The sequence below is a fragment of the Narcine bancroftii genome, chromosome 8 (genome assembly GCF_036971445.1).
Source record: "Narcine bancroftii isolate sNarBan1 chromosome 8, sNarBan1.hap1, whole genome shotgun sequence".
NCBI classification, from domain to species: domain Eukaryota; kingdom Metazoa; phylum Chordata; class Chondrichthyes; order Torpediniformes; family Narcinidae; genus Narcine; species Narcine bancroftii.
The window spans coordinates 21,603,595-21,624,215 of NC_091476.1; the positions used below are offsets into that span (position 1 = coordinate 21,603,595).

General features: G+C 40.0%; 1 protein-coding gene across 30 annotated transcripts in view; it reads right to left on the reverse strand.

The window, feature by feature from the left end:
- Window positions 1-8,856: 8,856 nt before the first annotated feature.
- The window catches only part of cox11 (cytochrome c oxidase assembly homolog 11 (yeast)), a 368,290-nt gene continuing 356,525 nt past the window's right edge, over window positions 8,857-20,621 (reverse strand). For 29 of the 30 annotated variants that reach the window (XR_011342926.1, XM_069893153.1, XM_069893156.1 and 26 more), the window contains one exon: window positions 9,251-10,200. The gene's annotated coding sequence lies outside the window, so the exon portion shown is untranslated. Of the gene's footprint in view, window positions 8,976-9,250; window positions 10,201-20,621 lie in introns of those variants that run through there. The other variant, XM_069893135.1, reaches the window with a different exon arrangement.

Sequence of the window (20,621 nt, forward strand, 5' to 3'; positions counted from 1 at the left end):
ACCAACAATAATCTCTCACTAAATGTCAGCAAAACCAAGGAGAGGATTATTGATTACAGTAAGAGAACACCACATGTGTGCATCTCAGGAGTCACTATCTTGGAGGATCTTTTCTGGACTCAACACACTAATGGCATTGTGAAGAAAGCACATCAGGATCTCTACTTCCTCAGGAGTTTGCGGAGGTTTGGCGTGGCATTGGGATCTTGGCAAATTTCTGCAAATATTTGGTGGAAAGTGTGCTGACTGGCTACATCATGATTTGGTATGAGGCCACCAGTGCCCCCAAGCAAAAAGCCCTGCAAAAGGTAATGGGCAGAGCTCAGGACATCAAGGTAAAACCCTCCCCACTATTGAGAACATCTGCAGGAAATCTACAGGGAACACTGCCATTGGAGAGTAGCACCAGCCATCAAGGATCCACACCACCCAGCCCACGTTCTGTTTTCACTGCTACCATCTGGACAGAGGTATAGGTGCATCTAGACTCACACCACCAGGTTCAGGAGCACCTGCTACCCCTCCACCATTAGACTCCTCAACAACAAACTCAATCAGGGACTTATTTAAGGACTCTTACTTGTGCTTTTTTTTTCTGTACTGCACAGTCAGTTTGTTTACATCTCTTTGTTTGTTTACATTTGTAAGTTGAGTCAGTTTGGTTTTCATTGCCAGTAAGTGATAATTCTGCCTCACCTGCAGGAAAAAGAATCTCAGGGATATATGTAATATCATGTGAATTTGAATCTGAATCTGAATTGGAATCTGAATCTGAATCTGAATTTGAATTTGAATTTGAATCTAAATCTGAATTTGAATTTTATACTACATTTATCTACATTAGGTTTTGTTTATTGAAAGTGCAGTCTTCCCCAACTCTTGAAATGGTTTATTTTAATCTAACATCCTAATATTTTCACAGATCATTCTATCAAGCAGAAACTGTCCAAACCATTATGCCAGATTATTGATGAAGACTGTTAAAAGCACGTCTAACAGCATTCTCCATGCAATACCATTTGTAATCATATTTAAGTTCAATTTTTTTCTTTGCTTCTTCCTTGAGGAAGGGATCAGGCCGAAACATCGGTAATATATCTTTACCTCCTATGGATGCTGTGAAACTGGCTGAGTTCTTCCAGCATTTCTGTGTGTTTTTTTCTACTCTCATGTTTCACTTATTTATCATGAGATTGCACAAGTACAACCCGATGAAACGGGGTTCTCTGGTCTTTGGTGCAAAACATGCAAACACACATACAGACAAGGAATGCATATAAAGGACAAATTCACACATAAGAAATAAATCTTGTTTAGTAAATAGTAGTCTCAGATGGTTAGTCATTCAGCATTCAGTTTCTCAGCCTGATAGTGCTGGATCTGATCCTCCTGTACACCTTTCTTGACAGTAGCTGATAGATACTGTGTGGTAGGGGTCGTCAATGATTTTGTGCACCCTCTTCAGTCGACGATTGACCACTGATTCACATCTCTATAGCAACTGAACAACACTGTGATGCAACCGGCCAGGACACTCTCGGTAGAGCTCTTGTGGAAAGTTGACATTTTGATGGCCGGTAGCCTTGCCCGCTCCAGTCTTCTCAGGAAGTGCAGTTGCTGTTGTGCCTTCCTGACAAGTGAGGAGATGTTGTGTGTTCAGGATAGGTCACTTCTTAAGTGGACTCCAAAGAACTTGGTGCTCTCTACTTTCTCCACTATTGAGTTTTTAATGTGGTGTGGAGGGTGGACTTTCCTGGTCCTCCTGAAGTCCAGAATCACCTCCTTTGTCTTGTCCACATTGATACTCAGGTTGTTACTCTCGTACCATGAGAATTTCCACCTCTTTTCTGTAGTGCACCTCATCATTGTTGCTGATGAGACCGACTACTATTGTGTCATTTACAAACTTGATGACTTTCCAAGCACATCAAGAATTTGCTTGAATATCATTTGCTGTCTTGAAGAATGGTTCATTTTTCTTATCTAATGCAGTAATCAAACTGAGCATCCCTTTGGCCCTCTTCTACATTATGTAAAATGAGCCAATAGCACAAGGGCCCTCAAATCTGGTCAGGTTGCTCTTGTGCCTGAATAGATTAGCCTGAGGTGCACATCATATTGAAGAAGCACAAAGTGCTTGGTAAAAGTGTTACTTTGATTGCTTGTTATGTGGCAAAAAAAAACACTCACTCTCGATCAGGAATGTCCCACAAGGGGTTGGAAAAGCTGTTAATTTTGTTTCTGATATTATTGATTGAAGAATACGTGCAAACAGATATAATTTCTGGATGCCTAAACTTTAAGCCAATATCTTGTGTACACTGGAACCAATGTTAATTTATCCTGCAATTTCAATTAAAACAAAACATTTGTGCTGATCTTTCTTCCTTGTGCAAATTCCATCTTGCAAACAGATGAGGCCCTACAGGGGTGTTGGGTGATGATGAATTGAATGTCATGCACATTATAAATATACATATGTGCTGCAATTCTTACCAGCTGCAGCCAAACAGGTACTTGAAAATTAAAACTAATATTAAACTTTTTAAATTAAATTAAGAGACAATAAATATATGAGATACAAATATTCATCATGTAGAGCAGATGTTATTAGTCCATCAGCAATGGCCTGCCCTCAGTCTGCCAAGCAGCAACTGGCAATGAGCTTCACTTATCAGCACTGAGTTAGCCCTGGTCCACCTAGCCCAGTGCTTCTCAACCTTTTTTGCCCACTCATGTACCAAGGTAAATAATCCCTTACTGACCCCAGAGCACCGATGGCATCTGATGCTGTTGCAACGGTTGTAGGAGCACTGGAGGCAAATCCACAGACACTCAGTTACTCTGAAGGGACTCTCTTTTACTTCTCTTTCACTCTTACTGAAAGGGACACCGGGCCATCACTAATGGTGACTTTTTGTCTGCCTTAATTTGAAATAATATTACATATTCTGTACTATTACATGACAAAGAATTTTGAATCTTGAATGTAGTCCTTTAGCATTTAGCTGATGTCCAAGACAGTACCAACACTTCTCTTTAAATGTGGGCCGATCATTTCCAATCTGCTAAGCATGTCTTCCAGATTCTGCGGGTGATTTTCACATTTCTTCTTTTCTTTGGCTTGGCTTCGCGGACGAAGATTTATGGAGGGGGTAAAAGTCCACGTCAGCTGCAGGCTCAATTGTGGCTGACAAGTCCGATGCGGGACAGGCAGACACGGTTGCAGCGGTTGCAGGGGAAAATTGGTGGGTTGGGGTTGGGTGTTGGGTTTTTCCTCCTTTGTCTTTTGTCAATGAGGTGGGCTCTGCGGTCTTCAAAGGAGGTTGCTGCCCGCCGAACTGTGAGCTATTCATAACCAGCCTATCAACCAAATATCATTGACCCTGGAAACACCTTAAAGCAACCACTTCATGGTTCTCCACAGAAATAGCAGATGCCATATATTTCTCTCTGGTACCTTTTTAAGATGAGCACTGGTTTGCTTTTAACAATGTGTTTTAACAATGGCATTGTTACATATGACATCCAATTTCACTTACGAGTCTGCCATGTTTATACTCACTGATTCCACTACTTGAACAATTTTTGCTGTGCTCATAAAGGTCAGATTCACCTCTGACAACAACAGCCTCTGAACCCAGACATCACTGATTGCACCTAACCTGCCTTTTATAGCACCTGAGACTGTTATCAAAATTAGTCTTGTGATAACTTTCTTCAGCTTTATACCCAGTGCTGTTTCATTAGGTTTTCTTAACTGAAAATCAAATTTAAACTTTTGCACAATATTGCTTGGCATGGGTTAACGTGATTCTGCAACACATCTACCAATCCTTTCAATTTATTTTCACTGGGTTTCTCTTGGCTCAGCAAGTTCATCATTAAACTAAATGTAAGGTTTTCTACCACACTGATCAGGATAGATTTCTGTTGATTCTCATCACTGATCTTCTTGCAGCTAAGAAATAGAAGTTTCTCATAGTACTCCTCTCATATTTGGGCTTGAGGGTCAAAAACAACAGTCAAACCAATTATCGTAGTAAGCTTCTTACATTTTTAAAGTAGGTGATTGTTAAACTTCCCTGGTTTTGTTTGGAAGGGAGATTTTTTCCTATTTAACTTTGGGAACAATTTTCCTCGTCACTAATATGTCACATCCTAAAACTCAGAAAAAGTGAAAACTTAGTTGCATCCGTTGGAAAGTTTATTTATTTTCCTCCAATCTGCTGATTGCACGTGTCCAGAGATCCCAAAAGCTCCATGACCCTGCTGGCTTGGAGGAGTCAGCTTTAAACAATTTGTATTCAATTCTATGGCATTATTGATCTTGATTTTTGCTTTTCCCCATGAAGGATAAGAAATAAGAAATGGTTAAAAAAAATTGTTTAGACTGTTTCTTTGCAGATTCGTGGAACTAACTTGAGAAATTTATTCCAACCAATACAGAAAGAGGTCATTGGGTCCATGCCAGTACCCAGAAAAGCAATTCCACTTATTTCATTCTCCCTCTCCTTATATCCCTCTGCCCATGTAACTTATTCTCTTTCACAAGACCATCAACACCCCTTTCATTCTTTTTTCCGTTAAGGGGCAATTCACACCAGACTTATCGGCATGTCTTGGGATATGTAATGAAACCTGGAGGTAACCCACATGATCATGGACAGAAAACTTTGCACAGGTAGCCAATATCGGGATCGAACTTGATCCCTGGAGTTCTGACATGCGCAGTCCTAAAAACCATCACGTACATGCACGGTGTACTGCTGAAAGCTGGAGCAATGAAGCACCACAAAGTATCTTCATTTAACGAAGGTACATGCACTAATTGATTTCTAAGGCTTGCTTGGTATTACACAGCAAGCATGAAATCCTCCCTCGCAATCTTCATTCATAATGACTGTGATGAAATTTCTTTTTAGACATAAGCCATTGCTTCCTTGAAAACGTTATTTTCTCCCCCTGGCTTTGTTATTTTCCAGGTGGATGGGTGAAGGTGGACATATTCTATCCCCTTTCATTTTAAAATCTTTTTTTTACTCGGTCAAATTCCTTTCTGCGGCTGATGAGTGCCGCACTCATGTCTGGGGGAAAAAATATTCTACACCCCCTTCCATATTGCTAGACCTCCCCTCTTCTTCGCTCCCTCTGCCACCACCTGTAAAATTAGCTCCCTGTCCTTTTTTTTTCCTTTGCCTTTTAAGGTTTATTTAATATTCAGGGAAGGGGTGAAAGATACTTTATATTTTTATATATATATATGGATATTATATTGTGTGATAAGAAAATGTCTTCTATTGCTTGTATATATTTGCTTGAGTCTTTTAAAATAAAATATAAAGAAATCCTCTCTAGAATTCCATCTGCTTAAGCACATCAATGTTGCATTAAAATGGATTGAAAGAGTTAACATTTTGCAGTTCTATCACTATTAAACTTCACTTTTGATCTTTCAAGCTTTTCATGAATGCAATGTAGATCTTATCGCATTAAATGCATATTAATTATTCCCTTTATATATCTCATTATTTTACCATGGAAAAAGATATGGATGCTAAGGAAAGTTGGAAATTAAGTAGTGTTGTCTTGAAAAGACTTCACATTATGAAAGATGAGGCATTGGAAGTCTTAAAAAGTATATAGATAAATCCTCAGGGTCTAACTGTATTCTAGGAATTTGAGAAGGTAGGGGATTCTTGTCATTGACTTGGAGGGTGACTAATACTGTACCTTTGAGAAAGGCTGAGGAAGAGGCTCAGGTGGGTGATCTTAACATCAGTTGTGAGCAAATTATTAAAAAGGGATTCTGAGAGACAGGATCTACATTCAATTGAAAAGGCAAGGACTGATTAGGGTTAGACACAATCGCTTTGTGTGCGGGAAATCATGCCTCACAAACTTGACTGCAATTTTTTGAAGAGGTGATCAATGAGGGCAGGATGGTAGATGTTGTCTATTGGACGTTCGCAAGGTCCTGTTTAGTAGGCTGGTCCAGGAGGTCAGATCACATGGGATCTAGAGTGAGTTGGCTAATTGGATACAGAATTGACTTAATGGTAAGAGTCAGATTGGAGGCCTGAGACTAGTGGTTCCCTGATGAGATCAGTGCTGGGTCCACTTAGCATGTATAATAATGATTTGGATGACAATGTAGTTAGCATGGTTAGTAAGTTTGTGGATATCACCAATAATGGTAGTGTAGTGGGGAGGGTGAAGAAGTTTATCTGAGATTACAACAGGATCCAGATGAACTGGAAAAGTGAGCCAAGGAATGACACATAAAATTTAACTTGGTCTGAAGTGGTAGTGAGGGTGAAATTGTAATATTTTAGAGAGATATGGTCCAAATGCAGACAAATAGGACATGCTTAGTTGGACAACTTGGTTGGCTTGAACAAGTTGAGCTGAAGGCCCCTTTATCTTGCTGCAAAATTCTATGACCCTTTACACCCAATGTTACTAAGTCCAGTTGGACACATTCATTACGATTTCATCAAAAGGCATTTCTGCCACCTCTACTTCTATTAGACATTCATCTATATTAATCTGAAAGGAAACACTCTTCATTCCATTTGGTGATTCTTAAGCACCAGTCAACAGGGCAGTTACCTCAATCTAATATATTCTTATATAATTAATGAACAGAAATTTTTAAGGATATTTTAAAATGCACTTCTTTATTATTGCAGTATTTCCCTTGGATTGCTCAGAGCAGTGCCTGGTGAATAATTTTTTAGTTCCTGGAGACTGGGATTGTGCTGGAAGATTGGCAACTCTCTCTGTAGTCAAATCAGTCAGTTGATGCAAGGTTAAATAAAACTATCTACTTAATTAATGTTTATTTAATCCACCTCCCTTGGCTGTTTGTTACTGTTTCAATTTAAGTGTACTTTGCAGCTGCAAACATGAATGCTCCACTGTGTTGGAGAACTGCCCAAACATGCATGGCCCACTGTGTTGGATCACTGCCCAAACATGCATGGCCACTGTGTTGGATCACTGTCCAAACATGCATGGCCCACTGTGTTGGATCACTGTCCAAACATGCATGCCCCACTGTGTTGGATCACTGCCCAAACATGCATGCCCCACTGTGTTGGAGAACTGCCCAAACATGCATGCCCCACTGTGCTGGATCACTGCCCAAACATGCATGCCCCACTGTGTTAGAGAACTGCCCAAACATGCATGCCCCACTGTGTTGGATCACTGTCCAAACATGCATGCCCCACTGTGTTGGAGAACTGCGCAAACATACATGCCCCACTGTGTTGGAGAACTGCCCAAACATGCATGACCCACTGTGTTGGATCACTGCCCAAACATGCATGCCCCACTGTGTTGGATTACTCCAAAAATAATACTTTCAGTGCAAAGCAGGTGTGCCTAATATTGCAAAATATCTATCCATACAAATAAAATGTCCCAGATAGGTGCATTTGAAAGAAGTATAGATGGAAACATTAAGCAGCAAGTTTATATTAGTAAACTGAGCAAATGAGCAGCAGTGTGGCCAACGATTATCAATGTAGACAAAGACAAGGTTATCCTTGTGAAAAATGTAAAACAATACTGAAAGGCTTCTGCTTAGACACATTAAACCATCACTGTGTCATGTGCCAAATCTTCAAATCTGACCTCCTGGACCAGCCTACTAAACTGTGGAGAAATTCTGAAATGGATGATGAAAATTGGTAGAAACCATCTGTTGCTTGAAATCATTAGAGGAAAGGAATAAGATAATCGATAGCGATGAAGGGTGAAAATTGATTCTTGTCTATGTCAGTAAGTGGCTGATATGTATGTTATTGTGGGTAAAAAGAAATGATGAGGGAAAGAGATAGGATGAGGAGAGGAAGGGAGAGGGTGAATTGGTTGCCACAGGTGGTTGTGGTCTTTGGGTGTACTTATTGCAGTGATTGATTGGTTCTTGATTAGCCAGGGTCTTATAAAGGAAGGTGATAGATCAAACATCAGAAGACCTAAATGTTGCAAATAAAGTCTTCCTATTTTTCAAATGCATCTAATTTATGACCTAACTCCACCTACCTGCCTTCTCCGCATATCCCCTAATTTCTCTTATCATGTGAAAATTTATCTAACTGAATTTTAAATATGTTTAATGAAGCAGCCTCAACCTCTTCCCTGGTTAGAGAATTCCAAACATTCACTACTCTTTAGGAAAAACTATTTTTCCTCATCTCTGTCCTAAATCTACTCCCCCGAATCTTGAGATTGTGTCCTCTTGTTTTAGTTTCCCCGGCCAGCTCAAAAAACCTTCCTACATCTATTCTATCCATACCCTTCATAATCCTATATGTTTCTATAAGATCTCCTCTCATTCTTCTGAACTCGAGCGAATACAATCCTAGACGATTTAATCTTTCATCATAAGTCAACCCCTTCATCCCAGGGATCAACCTAGTAAACCTCCTCTGGACCATCTCCAAAGCCAGTATATCCTTCCTCAAATATGGAGACCAGAACTGGACACAATACTCCAGGTGCGGTCTCACCAGTACCTTATACACTTGCAACATGGCCTCCCTACTCCTGAATTCAATTCCTCTAGCGATGAAGGCCAACATTCCATTTGCCTTCTTAATGACCTGCTGCACCTGCAACCTAACTTTTTGCAATTCATGCACAAGCACTCCCAAGTCCCTCTGCACAACAGCATGCTGTAGTTTTTCACCCTTTAAATAATATTCATTTTTGGGCAAAGCTACAGTATGTTCTTTTGAAGATTTGAAAACTCTGTAGAAGTCAAAGTGATATTAGACCGATTATTAATTTTAAACTTGGATTGAAAGATTTTGTTAACCTGGGGAAATGAAGGAAATAGGTCTCAGATAAGATGGGATATAATTTAATGGCAGAACAGATCTCATCATCCCCACGTTCCATCTACGCTTTGAACCCAACCACTCCAACCATATGCTCTTATTCTCCACTGATAGCCAGACAACTTCCTGAGAGAAATCACAGAAATGAAACCAAGAAGTTAGTGAGGCAATTCCTCAAACGGATTTCACTCCCGTGAGCAGACTGACATCTAGTGCAGCTTAAACAACACATTATTATCTGGCATGACAAGGTACAAATATCATTTATAGTCCTGTACTGTGAGGTTAACTTTCAAACTTCAGCATTAAAATGGAATAACCCTAAGCACCAACAGGAGAAAGCACAATGGTTTCCTTGTAGTGTTGTAACTCTCATATCATCAGAGATGCAACAGTAGTAGTCAATTTGTGATGTTTCAATTTATTCCCACCTCAGTGACATTCTCTGTTAACCAGGATCATGACATAGAATACATGGATTTTTCACCAGATCCATCACTCCTAATGTATTACTTTATATATGTTCCTGTAAAAGGCTAAGTGGCTTACTCCTCTGTGTTTTTATGTAATATCAACTATATTTTGTATCAGTCTTCAGGTTTCTTTCAAGTATAATTATACATCTGAAAGAATTTACATTATCAAGTTTGAAGGTTCACACTTAATTTTCCTGTAGGATTGCTGGGCCCTGAATTCAGAAATACTCAGGTTGTCCACTAAACTTCTATTGACCAGAAAGACCACAGCTCTACTGAAGATAGAGCAAAGGTCATTCATCTCTGCACAGCTTCATTCTCAATGAAAGTTCAAGGCTTCAGAACCTTGAAAATACAACATGCTTAGGATGCATTGCACCTACCAAGACTGCTGGGGTGTGGGATAAGTAATGGAACTGAAAATCCAAACCACTTTGAATGAAAAGATGGCATACTGACATCTTTTGTCCAATGAGGAAAAATGTTGTTAATGTATGTCAGAATATTGAGTGTGAGGTTTTCTTATGTCTTTAGTTCAAAATCTGCCCAGTTCTTTCCACAATGTGACATAAAGATGTCACATGCGACTAAATATGCATACCATGTTTACTAAGGATGTGTTTTCATGACTGAAATGGACTATAATATAATTAGTCCAATATTTTGTAATGGAACTTAACCATGGTGTTTGTCAAAGATCACACCATAAATTACATTAAATTATTTGGCATTAGCATATATGTAGTTAAATTTAACTATAAACTTTTGTCATATTCGTACTGCTTAATAATCTGTTATTTTCTGCTTTCTGGTGTTTCTGCAGTGGCACAAGTGTTGAAAAGTTGATTTCAGTCATGCAGCAAGATTTCTTATTCCTAAGAAAAACAAGATAATTGGTTACCAATGATTGGGAATGCAAATTTGCTGACAGAAACAGCCTGTCTGTCATGATTCTGAATATAAAATTGAAAGTCAGACTAGACAATAAATTACATTATCAAATGGACTGTTATTCACTTTTAAAAGGTTCACACACAATACCGTCTTTGATGGCATATAAGGCCCATTTTCCCTCCCCCAAAATGGCTCAAAATATCCCGTGGGTCTTATATGCAAAGTTGAAATTAGGGTGATAATGTTGCAGAATGCCAACAGTGATCATGGTTGCAGTGGGCCTCACTAGCATCACCTTCATCTATCGTTGGGGGCTGGGGGAGTGGGTCAGGGGATCAGTGTGGGGGCTGGTGGTGGGCTGTCGGGAGATTCTCCTGGTGGCCTGCTTGGATCCCTGCACTGGTTGCGCTGTCCCTCTCCCCCCCCCCCCCCCCCCCGACAGCCCACCACCAGTCCCCACACCAATCCCACTGCCTGCTCCCTCCCCTCACCTCAGGAGACGATGGGGCAATAGGACCAGCACATGGACTGACAGTGGGGCTCTGGGAGAGAGAGCAGTGCAGTGGCACCAGTGGGGTCCCAGAAATACACTAAAAAATTCTTAATATTCCCTGCTAAAAGGTGTGTGTGTGTGTGTGTGTGTGTGTGTGTGTGTGTGTGTGTGTGTGTGTGTGTGTGTGTGTGTGTGTGTGTGGGAGGGGGGGGGTCTTATAGGTCTGTGGATCTTATATACCATCAAATATAGTAATCATTTTCTCATTAGCAAGAAACTGGTAATGAATACTTATTGGATTAACATCCTTCTTTTAGTGTTCTGAATGTATTACCAATTATTCCTTAGGAACTATTTTGGAAACAGAAAATTAGACTGACCCTGAAGCTGAACATAAATAAAAGTAAAAAGGTAAAAGTTCTATTATTGTCATGTAATACTACATTTAGAATGTAGTGACATACATGAAATTCTTTGACTTTTGTCTACCTTAAGGCAGACAGAGAGCCGCCACTCTGTCCAGCACCCCTCACATAAATGTCATGAGTTAATTTCCACTGAGGTGAAAGCATTGATTCTATACCTGAATGATTCTACTTCAGTAAACAAAGATTCTGTCAATCCATTTCCTAGCATATTCTCCTTTCACTGGTATTTACAGTGGTACTTCTTAATTGACCAGCTGCACAGTCTGACAGAGAACGCAACAGTTTTGTTTGCACTATTTTTCTTCAAGATGTCAGGTGCATGTTGCTAAAGCTGTAATAGAATTTGCTTGCATTGTATTTATTTTTTTCAAAGGATAGGAATCTTAATGACTTTCACTTTCAATTTTCCATAAACCTATTCAATTTTATTGTGACTACAATATTAAAATATTTATTATAATAATCCATCAGCTGGACAACCTTTATGGTATTACAATGGATCATTAACCTACATTTTATTCCTGCTGTGGCATTCATCGACCTGAAATGCTAACTTGATTTCACTCCCCACAAAATGCATGCTGACCTGTTAAGAAATTCCAGCATGTTCTGTTTTCATTTCATGCATCCAAGCATCCACAGTATATCGTTTTTATGTTAATAAATGCGTTGGGCCAATTTTCAATTTTTTTTTTCATCAATGTCATTACAGCTGCTGTCCAGATCCTTCACTTGTCAATAATCTGTAATGACTCCTTTAGCAAAGTTTAGGCAAACATTAGCAATCATTCTCTTCAGTTCTTCAAGATAGCTTCATGATTCAGTACATCTGGATGAGTGATGCAAATGTCTGGCTCGCCTGTGCCAACTCTATCCTGTTCAGTAGATCACAGTTATGTTGATTTTAAAAAAATGTTTAACTGTAGAAAACAGCTTAAAGAAACAAAAATCATGTTCTGGATAAAGCAAAAGACATATCTAAAAATTGTAGTCTAGAACGTCCACAGCAATACAGAGCAAGAGCAACCAGATTTTTCATGGAGATTGAAAATCAAAAGCTGCAGTTCCTGGGTTCCCGCTAGCAGTGTTGTCCATCAAACTGGCAGATTTCATTTCCTCCTACTCCACTAGGCCCACCCACAGGTCTGTCTCGGTATATCCAATTTTTTTTAGCCTCCTCTCAACCCATAAAAACTTGCTGCTTCTTACCTTGACTCTATTCTTCATCCTCTTGTCTAGACCCTTTCTAGCTACATCCATAACACCTCTGACAGCTTCCAGTTATTTGATCCCAATCTGGTCATCTTCACAATTGATGTCCAATATTCCTCACCAGGATGGTCTGAGGGCACATTTTCCTTGAATAAAGGTTTAACAAGTCGCCCTCTACCAGACTCTTTCACTTGGTTGACATTTTCATACAATGAACAACTTCTCTCTCAAATGCATTCACTTTCCCTAAATCAAAGGTGTTGTTATGGGAACACACAAGCCCAAAGTAATGCTTGACCCATTGGAACAGATGTGGAATGGCCCCCTCCCCCTCACCCCTCCAACGTTTGATACATTGATGTCTGTTTGATGTTGTCTCCTGTACCCGCAGTGCTTGAAAACTGCATGACTTTTTCTCTCACCGACATGGAGTATTTGATACTTTCCATCCCCTTCTTGATTTCCATATTTCCATTCCAAGATATAGGCTTGTGATCAACATACATTAACAGCACAGTTTCTCACAGGACTGACAAGATCTCAATTCCACCTCCTCTCTCACTTTGTTTCCATTTTCCTACTTTCTCATTCTCAGTCATATCTCTTCTACTGACATGACTTTTCACACATGCCTATGTCTTCCTTTTTGTTTAATTGTGGCTTCACCTTTACTGTTTTTGTGGGGTTCTCAACCATGTTTCCACTATTTCCCACATTTGTGTTATATCCTCTCCTTCTAACCGGATCAAGGTTAAGATTCACTTGCAATTTTTCCCATCTATTTTGTTGGATTGAGTGCTCATGATGTGGTCTCCACTACATTGTAGAAACCAAACACAGACTGGGAGACTGCTTGCAGAATAGTTTTCAGTCACCTGTCACTAATTCTCCATCCTACTTTCAACTCTATCCACTGTGACTGTGGCCTCCCACACAGTTCCAAATAGCCCAACCCTGCTCTGGGAGTTGGCATGTTACAACCCTTGGGATCCAAAATTGAATTCAATAATTTCAGTTAATCTGCTTGTGTCAGAGCAGTATGGTTCTGATGTCAGGTCATCGTCCACAGTAACTCAGTTTTACCGTAACCACAACAGCTACATGAGCTGTTGGGTATTTCCAGCATTCTCTATCGTTCCAGATTTCTGAGTGCTGCTGAGTTTTGACCCTTACAGTTCTAACCTGTTCATTCTTCTGTTTCATCTCTAAAAATGCACTTGAAAGCATTTTGTTACAAGTCACATTGGACTCCATCTTCTCATTGACTTTTAATTTTTCTCTCAATTCTTCCCCTTCTCTGCAACATACTTATTTAAAATTTCATCTAAAGCACTCAACGAATTAGACAGTGCCTGTGCAAAATAAGCATCTCAATTCTGAGACCCTTCTTCAGGATCCTTTGTCAGATACTTTGTTTTGAAATGAACTATTAATTTTTTTCTCTCTCCACAGAATGCCACTAGTTGTATATTTCCAGCAACTTCTCTTTATATTGCTGAAGATACATTTTTTAATATCACAAATTATACGAACAGGGAAAATTTGTACATTAATAATCAGTGGTACAATCCCATTTCCGCTTTGCCTTTGAACTATGGAACATTGTTTTATTATTAAAAGTTCCCAATTTCAACCATGCTGGCATCTATGGGGATTGATCAGACAGTCGGCGTTCCAATATGTTTCAGTTGTGGAAGGTAGGAGAAGTCTCAAAATGTGAAGTAAGTGGCATCTATATTCTAGCCCAAAATGGTTTACATGTCTGTTCACCAGTGGATGGAAGATGCTTTTTGCAAAGAAAAGATCAAAGGAAAACAGAATTATGGGTTTTCAAGGAAAATGTGGAAGAGTAGATGAAATTCTAAGGACTTATGAAAATCTGCTTCTACTTCCAGAGGGTGACTTGATGGGTGCAATTAATCTAGTCCTTATTCAACATCTGCACACAAGTTCTTACTAGTAGTTGGAAATAAAGTCAGATCTCTGGTTTAATTTCTAAGTCCAAGAGCAGTCTTTTCTTAATCCAAGGACAAAGTTCAACCACGCTGTCGATCACCATGATTGCCTTAATGGAAATGATTACCATCAATGTGGACTAGATATTACACCTGGGACCTTGCATTTGTGACTACCAGGTACATCTAACAGAACTGCCAATATAAGGGAGCCTTTAATTCATTTATAGAAAATAACTTAATAACTTTACTTAGCAAGGAATGGTTACACAAATTGATGCCAGAAATTTAATATAAAAACAGAACATGCTGGAAACATCTGAGACAGGTAGCATGTGTGACAGGAAAGAGTTAATGCTTCAAATCTATGATCTGTCATCAGAATAGCTTGATAATTACTTGAAAGAATTCCTGTGTTACAATGTATTTTTTTAAATGTAATTATAAAAGGAAAAATACCTAAAACACTTCACATGACTTTTATACACAGAAAGATTTACCAACTTAAATCTGGCACTGAGCAGATTTATTTTGATGGGGAGAACTTCAAAATTTGGAGATATAGAGAGACTTAATAATCCTTATGCAGGATCCCCTAAATGTTAATTCCCAGGTTGAGTCGATGATGAAAATAAGAAATGCAATATTGTCATTTATTTCTAGAGGAATAGGATATAAGAGCAGGAATGTGATGTTGAGGTTTATAATGCATTAGTGAGGCCTCACTTGGAGAATGGTGTACAGTTTTTGGGTCCTTATTTAACAATGGATGTGCTGCCATTGGAGAGGGTTCAGAGAAGATTCACAAGAATGATTTCTGGAATGAAAGGATTAACATAAGAGGACATCTGATGCTCTTGGATTGTACTCCTTGGAATTCAGAAAAATGAGAGGGGAACTTCATAGAGTATTTTGAATGTGAAAAGGCCAAGGCAGAGTAGATGTGGAAAATTGTTTCGCTTATTGAGGAGTCTAGGACAAGGGGGCACAACTTCAGGATTGAAACACAGATATTGGATGAATTTCTTTAGCCAGTGTGAAGTGAACCTTGGGAATTTGCTGCATGGGTAGCTGTGAGGCTGGGTATCTGAATAGCCTGGGTATCAAATGTTAAGGGGAGAATGCAGGGGAGTAGGGCTGAGTGGGAGAATGGATCAGCTCATAATGGAATGGTGAAGCTGACTCATTAGGTTGAATAACCTACTTCTGTTCCTATATTGTGTGGTCTTATGGTTTTATATCAACTTTGAAAGGCACTGAAGTTAAACAATACTAATTTTTTGGATAAACACTATTGCTGCAAGCTAGGACCAATGGCTAAGAATTACCTGCAGAGAGCATGCCTTTTTCCTAGTCCAGTGATGCTTGGGCCAAGTATGGCATTCAAACATGAAGGTAAACAAGGCCAATTAACAGAGCCAGGAGCTAAACCCAGGAGTCACAAGAGGCTGATGTAATCTGAGGCAGAAGGCCGAGACCCTGCTGGAGAATTGCTCTGAAGCAGGACCTTGACCCGAAACATCGACAATTCCTTTTCCTCAACAGATGCTGCTTGACACACAGTTTCTGCAGCAGTTTGTGTTTTGCATGAAGTCCATGACCTTCTGGCACATGTGATTACATTTGTATTGGGACTCCTTCATTACCAGCATCACCAGGGTGCAACCAAATGACTTTTGAAACTGTGATTGCCTATTACACTCTCTGTGGCACAATTAAAGGTGTGTGGGGTGTGGGGATGGGGTGGGGTGTCAAGGGAGACCTGATTTTCAAACTTCCTTTTTCCTAAATTTGCTAAATGTCCTTCCTTTTTTCCTAAATTTGTTAAATTTCCTGTTTTTTCTCCCCCTCCTGTCGCTGCAGCAAACACTGTAATTTAATGTCATTGGGTCACGATAGTTGTTTACTTCCCCAGTACGTGGTGATATTCAACACAAAACTACTACTCAGTGAGTGCAGCAAGTTAGGAGTTGTTCCGGGCGGGAGAAATATAAAAAAAAATCAGAATGTTTAAGAGGTGGGAAGGAAGAGAGCAGATGTCAATGGCAGCTGAGCAGAGAAACAGAAACCAGGGGATAAAACAATAATGGGAGGTAATTAGTTTTGCATGAATTATAATGGAGTGGAAGGGGAATATAGAAGTGAGAAGAAACATTCTTCATGAAAGGGATAAGAAATGAAAGAATTATACAACAATTACAGCAATGATTAAATAAGTTTTATTTATCTAGGATAATTCTGGTTAAAATGATGTTTACTGATCATTCCTACTTGCTTCTGAGACAGTAATGATAAGCCACCTTCTTGAGTTACTGCAATTTCTGATGAAGGCGGTGTTCGGCTGAGTTCCAGGAATCAAATCAAAATGATGTAAGCCTCAGAAGACGTTAATATGTTTATGTTGCCCACATCCTTCTCCAGGGAAAAGGTCATGAGATTGGGAGGTGCTGTCAGAATCATTTAGGTTAGTAATCACTGTATATTTTGTAGTTGGGAAGGAGTCCAGCTATTCTGCGACGTTGGTGAACAGAATGAATATTTAGAGTCATGAATGGGATATCAATGAGGCGGGCAACTTTGTCCTGGATAGGCTTGAATGTTGTTGGAGTTGCATCCATCCTGAGCTTTCTACCTCTGTCCTGACTTTTGCCTTGTAGATGGTGAAAAGGTTTGAGGCATCAGGAAGTGTCACTCACTGCAGGATTCACAGCTTCTGACTCTAGTAACCAGAGTTTTTACAGGGTTTGTTTGGTTGAGTTTCTGACCTAGGATGCTGAATGTGAGGGATTTGGTGTTGGCAATGCAGTTAACTATCAAGAGCAGGTGACTGGATTCATTTCGGGAAAGGTATTTTGCAGTACAAATACTATTGATCAACCATGCCTGAATAATATTTTGATTTGGCTGTATTTAGGTATGAACCACTTCATTTGCTGAGGAATTGTGAATAGAATTGAATATTGTCCAATCATGAGCAAATTTCCCCGCTTCTTGCCTTATGATAAAAGGAGAGTTATAGTGGTATTGACAGCACCTCCCTAGGTTACTGTTCATTAAGAGTAGATTTATTGGGCAAATATGAGACATTTATACTGCATTTTTTCTGCTTTTGTGAGCAGGACATTCCTGGGAATTTTCCACATTGCTGGCCAAATGCCAGAGATGCCATGGTGCGGGAATAGCTTCGCTCAAGGGGCAGACTGTTCTGGCGTTCAGGTCTTCAGTGCCGTGGCTCGAAAATTGACCAGTCCTGTAGTCTTTGATGCACATAGTGCTTTTAGATGTTTCTTGATGTGGAGTGAATCAAATTGTCTGAAGCTTGGCATCTGTGGTGGTGGGGATCACAGGAAGAGCAGCCACTCAGCAACTCTGACTGAATATTGTGTCTGCTTCAGCCTTTCCTCACTCCAGACCCAGCCATGGTTAAAAATGTAGATGTTCCTGGAGCCTCCTCACGTCAACTAGTCAATTCATAACCAGAATTATGGCAGTGTTGCAATGCTTTGATCTCAGTCAGTTGCGGACAGTTTTTTAAAATCTGTTTCACACATTTAGTCCTGCGTGGCAGCTTCTTTCAAGGATAGCACCTCATTGCCATTATGGTTTTGCTACCTTTAATCCTTTCAGAAGTTTCTCCAAGCATTGGATGAACCTGGATGAGTAATGATTCATTGGCTGATAGAGGAGGATTACTTGAAATCAGGAGGCTGCCTTAATTCAATGTTGGGAATACCCAGAGTTGTGGTGGAAGAGCACTGCATGTTTACTGTAGGGTATAATTCAGTGAGGGCAGCAATGTCAGGCTGCTGCTTGATTAATCTGTGGGACAACTTACCAAGTTGATCTACCAGTCATCATCTGTTTGATAGGAAGATTTTGCAAGGTTGACACAGCTGGATGCAACTTTACTCTGTCTGAGCTGATATCTTGATCAATGCTGAGTGGTCTGTTCTGTTTAATCCTTGTCATGTTTCAATAACAAGTACTAAGTTACAACATGAATTGCAGGTTTAAGAATGCCAGTGAATACCAATAAGTAGCAAGGTTAATATTAGGAAGGCCCATTGTATGATTCGAGGAAAGAGGAAATCTAAAAGAGCAGTTAAAAGTGCCTGAAAATACAGAATCCTAAAAAGCCTGATAATACTAGCCTCACAGAATTACACCTTACAGTCAACAGAACCATGGACAGAAATCAAGGCAGCAGAGATTTTGGAGTGTAAAATTGAATACATGGCCTGAGCATGTACTCATGTACAACCCTTTCAGTAACTATCTCCTGGTCTTATCTATGAAATCAAGTCAGCAGTTTTAAACCATGGAATAGGTTTTGGCAATTTCCAGATTAAATAAGAAAGTAAATACTTTTTTTTAAAATTCAGAAAAATAGAAAAGTGGCAGAGCTTCATGAAAAAGCAGGGAGAAGGATAGTGAGAAAACCCTTTGTGAGAATGATGATCGAGGAAAACTTCAGCTGAATTATAAAATTGCTTGATGCTATGTGGTGAACTATTAATCCTTTGACTGAAGGTGAACTTGCTGTTGGGTTCTAATTGACTAATATCTCATGAAAGGCCACCATTTCTGTGAATTATTAAGAAGAATGAGTTCAAATTTTCTGCATTTGTGGGAGGAGTTGGAGGAGGGGTATGTGAAATGGTCTACAAATATCTCTACCAGGTTCAAGGAAGGATAAGTAGATATTTATTCAATGACAAAGTGCCATGACTACCTCCCACCAAATATTACTGAACACAGGATTCAGAAGTCCATTCAAAGAGTTTTGGGGTACAATACTGAATTCTGATTTGTACATCAGTGATTCAGGCAGGTATTAATCAAGACAACAAGATTTTTAATTTACTCTTCTGTTCATATTATGCCAAGAGGAGAGTGTTTTTTTTTATTTTGTGGAGCATCATATTGACCCTTTCCTCTGATATGAGAACTCTGGTATTCCATATGTAGTGAGCATTGCAGATTCTTCACAGTTTTGCAGCTGACATCTTTTGGTGACAGCAGCATCCATATATTTGTCTGGTCTTTCCACACCCTGCTTGCCTAATATATTTTGGAAGTAAACAGACATCAAACAATATGATTGAGTGCCCTCAAGCTCCATAAAGGAAGTGTGATAGAGTACATCTTGTAACAATATCTCTTTATTTTCTTTGCTTCCAGACAAATCAAAGTAAAAAACCCACAGGAAAGTGTCTGACAGGCCCGGCTTCCAACACCAGTTGATCATTTGTACCCTTCATTCATGTTTTATTGTCCAAGCAAAACCACAGAGAAGCATAACCTCAGGCAATGTAAATGGTTTTAAAGTTTGAAAGAAACAAATCGGACTATTGCTTTGGTTGAATGTAAGATCAGACAGCAGATGATCAGAGGAAGTCAGCTCTGAATGTCAAAACATAAATCTTGGGATCATTTACTAACATCCTCGAGTGTCCGAAGGATCATTCCAGGTAAATTGGTACAAGTCGATAAAATCCCATGCCATCGTCATTGTCAAAATCCACTCTTCTTCTAACAGGACCATGTATTTGGAACAACTGATGAAATACTCCAACTTAAGATTCAATTTATTGTTATAGTAATAAAACAGTGTCCTATTACATGAAATTCCTTTTTGCCTGGTGCAAGGCAGACAGATTTGCGATCAGCAGGAATTGCCCAAATGCCTTGTACAGTTATTGCAGTCAAACAGAGAGAGAGAAGGAAAAGAGAGTCTCCCCAGATTCACCAAGTGTCCGTAGATTTGCCTCCAGCACATCCGCAGCCCTTGCAGCCCCTGTAGAGTCTAGTCCAAACCATTGGCAACCTGAGCTCCAGATCACCTTCAACACAGTCAGGAGGCCTTCAGCGTCCTCAGTACCTCATCGCATCCTGGTTCCGATACCTGGTACCCCTCCAGCCAGTTCGAGTCAGTCTTCCACAGACCGGCGTGAGTCTCCTGACAGCAGCCTTCCAGCAACCCAGTTTCCATGGATTCCTCGCCTTGAGTCTCCAGCAGGCCGTTGCATGCGCTGGCCCCTCAGCTGCAGAGCCCTCTCACTGGTCCATTACCATGGTCACCGTCCCCGCAGGTCATCTCCTCCGCTTCTCCCTCTCATTTGGAGCGTGATCTTCCCATCCTCCACTTCCCCTGAGTTTGCATCCCTTCATGGCTACTGCCAATTAATAAGCGCCGCCATCTTGGGTGTAGATCCTGTCGCAGGATTTCAAATAAAGCCCCCTGTAAGCTCTATTAACAGGCTGGTCCACACCAGCGGCAATGCTGCCGCTACAGCATCTCTGTCAGCCCCACC